Genomic DNA, 4,186 nt, shown 5'->3' on the forward strand with positions numbered 1-4,186 from the left:
CTCTAATTTGTTTATTTCTTTTCCCCTCTATAAATTAGTCCTCTCCCAAAACAGCAAGTACTTTTATCCTTTATTAATAGTACAAAGGGAAAATAACAAGGATGGGCATGATTTGATATGTCCCCATGTCAAACTCTGAAGGGGGCATGGAGAAAGACCCTTCTAAGGGGTCTTTGTGTAACTCAGCCTGATAAAGATCCCTCCTAAAAAGTGTTCATACTTTATGATACAGACTAAACTTATAAAGGAGGTAAAAAAATCAATATTTAAAGAACATTGTCCTCTTTAATCTCCTGTTACATATTTCCTTTTCCAGATAGGTCAGTATATTAGTTATCTGTAGATGTGTAAAAATTACTCCAAATCGTAGCATCTTTTTGTTTGTTTGTTTGTTTGTTTGTTTTTGTTAATCCTCACCTGAGGATATTTTTCCCATAGATTTTTTTTTTTAAGAGAGAGAGTAAAAGGGAGAGGGAGAGACAGAGAGAGACAAATATAGATGTGAGAGAGACACATTGATTGCGCAACTCCCACATATGTCCCAACCGGGGCTAATGATAAAGCCTGCAACTGAGATACATGCCCTTGACTGGAATCAAACCTGGGACTCTTCAGTCCACAGGTTGATGCTCTATCCACTGAGCCAAACTGGGGCTAGGGCCAAATCTTAGCATCTTTAAGCAATATTGATCATCTCACTGCTCCTGTGGAATGGGAGTTCCAGAGAAGCTTAGATGGATAGTTCTGCCTCAGGATCTCTCATGAAGTCAGAATCAAGCTGTTGGTAGGCCTGCAGTTATGTGGCGCTGGAGGACCTGCTTCCAAGCTCACTCAGTTGGTTGCAGGCAACCCTCAGTTCCTCACTGACTGTAGGCTGAGTACCTAAGTTCCCTGACGTGTAGGTCTCTCTATAGGGCTCCTCACAACTTGCTTCCTCAGAGCAAGTGATCCAAGAGAGAGCCCCAACATGAGTAACAGTCTTTTTAAATGAATCCAAGGGAAATGTCATCAGTTGTGTTTACAGCAGATTCTCAGATAATGGCATTTCATTCAACTTCCTTTGGTTATACTGTTGATGAGAAAAAAAGGTTGATTCCAGGCTGGGGCCACTGTCTGTGTGAAGTTTGCATGTTCTCTTCATGTCTGTGTGGGTTTTCTCCAGGAACTCTGGTTTTCTCCTACACCCTAACGATGTGCACATGAAGTGAACTGGCGTGTCTGTGTTGTCCCAGTCCGAGTGAGTGTGGTGTGGATGAGTGTGAGTGTGCCCTGCAATGGACAGGTGTCCTGTCTAGGGAAGCCTGTCCTGGCTCCCTGAGCTGCCAGGAGAGGCTCTGACCACCAATGATCCTGAACTGAAATCAGCAGGTTGGAAAAGAATGATCTCGACCCTGGCTGGGTCGCTCAGTTGGTTAGCGTGTCATCCCCATGAGCCAAGGTTGCAGGTGCTATGTCATTCTTCAGTATTACTATATCTTGCCATTTTTATGTACTCAATGTCTGACAAATTTCTTATCTCCATTTCATTTAGCTCTTCTGGAGAATTCTCTTGTTCTTTGGTTTTTGGCCTTTTTTTTTTTTTTTTTTGTCTCCCCATTTTGGCTGTGTTTGAGTTTGTGTCTATGTATTAGGTAGATCTGCTACAACTCACAACCTCTGGTGCAGGACAAAGTCAGATGTTGTTTGTGACTGGCTCTGAGTACCATGTTTGAAGCTATCAGCAATCCACAGCTTGTGGCTCCCCCTGCTGGGGCTGGTTGCCTTTGGAAAGGACCAAGATGTGCACCCTTGTCTGCTTTTCCTAGCCCAGGACGCTGAATTAAATCAGGCAAAACCTCAAACCTCCAGAGACCCACCTCTTCCTGCAATCTGATAGTATACAGTCTTGATTAGCCTCAGGGTATCGACCATAGGGAGGGGCTAGAGTTTTTCCAACAGGGTTCAGTAACTGCTTCTGCCTGTAGGCTGATTGTTATTCTCAGTCTCTTAATGGGCTAACCGGCTTCAGAAACTCCAAAGGGTAGGGCAAGTGTTTTCTCATAGGGTGTGGCAACTGCCTTCACCCCAGGCAAAAACAGCCTCATTTATTTGGTGTGAGTTAGCCTTTGAGTTTGACATGCTTGCACTAGAGACTTCAAAACCCTTTACTGCTCTCGGTTTCTGTCTCCCCTGTATTCAGGCTTGCCTGAAAACTCTTTAAATAGAGCTTCTAATTCACTTAGGCTGTGACCCACTTTGTTATGCTGGTGCCTTGCCGTGGTGGTGGTGATGTTTGTGAGGAAGAAGTGTTCTAGAGTTTCATGTTTGAAACTCCATTTTTTAGTGGGCTGGTATCCCTGGCTCTGATCTTAGACAGTGTGTCTTTTCCTGCTTTCCTCTTGGGTGCTTAGGAAGGTTAGAGAGGGACTCGAGTAAGGTTAGAGCCCTTCACCCAGGTGGGACAAGCTTCTGTGAAGTACTTTTGCCTGATAGCAGGCCTTTGTGATGGACAATGGCCTGAGCTTATTTCAAAATGATTACTCTGCCTGCTCCCTGTCAGATCTACACTGTGCATGGTGTAGGGTTCCTGGAAGTAAAGCCCACCAGCCCTTAAGACTACAGTCTTCAAGGGTTTCTCCTTCTCACAGTAATTCACACTCCCCATCGAGTGAGTCATTGGAAAGAAGCATATAAGTAACCAACATGTACCTGGTTTATGATGCCGTTGGTTTCTACCTGGAAATTCTCTGAATCACTTTCAGTTTTAGGTGTAGAGAGAGGGCATTGATGACAATTTTTCTAGATTTGGGGATTCATCTTCCTACATTAAACCCTTTATTTCAAGAGCAGGGTCATTGTTCATGGATAACAAAATCAATCACCCCATCAGTATAGGTGAAATAACTTATGATCAGGACAAAGCAGCACAAGAGGTCATGGCACTCTGGTCATAATGGTAGACCGTAGATTCCTGCCAGGCTGCCAACCTTGAGGGTGTCCGTCATGGCATATGCTATATGTTGAACTGTTTGCCCCCTCATTTCTTTTCATCTGTATTATCTTACCAGGAGCAATTTCCCCCCAGCAATACATTTATATGCTGAAACAGACTACGCTTGAGAGCACCATTCATAAAGCTTTTCCTCCTGTCCAACTGCACGAACCATGCACTTAACCTGCAAGTGACAGGCAGTATGCATTTAATTATAAATGGCCTGGTGTGCATCTCTCATTAAGAGCCAGAGTGAGTCCTCGTTTGCTCATAAGAGTCCCGACTGGAGATTTTATAAAACAAGATAAATTTCACTAAGGAGGAGGCCACCTCTTAATTTCAATGGGGAAAAAAAAAAAAAGACAAGAAAAGAATGGGGGAAAAAATCTAATGTTTACTTCATGCAGCCCAAGTTCTAAATATCTTTATATATTTTCATTAAATTAAGTTCACACATCACAATAGTCTAAAATATGTATGATTATTCTATTTATAGACATAAAAAACAATGCACAAGTCCTGGCTGGTGGGGCTTAGTTGGTTGGGCATCTTCCTGTGCACTGAAAGGTTTCTGGTTAGACCCCCAGTCAGAGCACATGCCAGGGTTGCAGACTTGATCCCCGGTGGGGGGCATGCAGGAGGCAGCAGATCAATGTGATCTTATATCGATGTTTCTCTCACCCTCTCTTTTCCTCTCTATATAAAAATCAATAAATTAAAAAATCTTAAAGATATTATAAAAAACAATGAATAAGACAAAGGAAAGTAGTAAGTATATAAATCAGATCACATTAGATGCCACTCCTTGCAGATTTTTTCCTTTTTCTGCATAACCATTTATTTCTTTTCTACTCTTTATTTCCCATCAGCATATATGCATGCTCATTTTGTCATATTTTTAAAAATAACAAAACGCTTTTTTGTCCTATTTCTATAGCTACTCTCCCACTTTGTCTCCTGTCCTTCAGAGTAAAACTCTTAGGAAATATCTATCTGTAATATCTGAAATTCTTCTCCTCTTCTTCTCTCTAAAATCTACTCTGATTGGGCTTTTATATCCACTCACTGCTTAGGAAGCTCCTTTATACTCTTTAATCAAAGCAGCACTGGAGATAATCTGCTTAAACTGTGGTCCATCTGCCCTTGGTGCACAGATAGGACAGGCAAAGGAGGGGGTGCCCTGGCAGTCTACCAGTCTGCTCAGTTCCTCCCTAG

This window comes from Myotis yumanensis, unplaced genomic scaffold, assembly GCF_028538775.1.
Source record: "Myotis yumanensis isolate MYYU_CA2020_CCGP unplaced genomic scaffold, mMyoYum1.0.hap1 SCAF_13, whole genome shotgun sequence".
NCBI lineage: Eukaryota > Metazoa > Chordata > Mammalia > Chiroptera > Vespertilionidae > Myotis > Myotis yumanensis.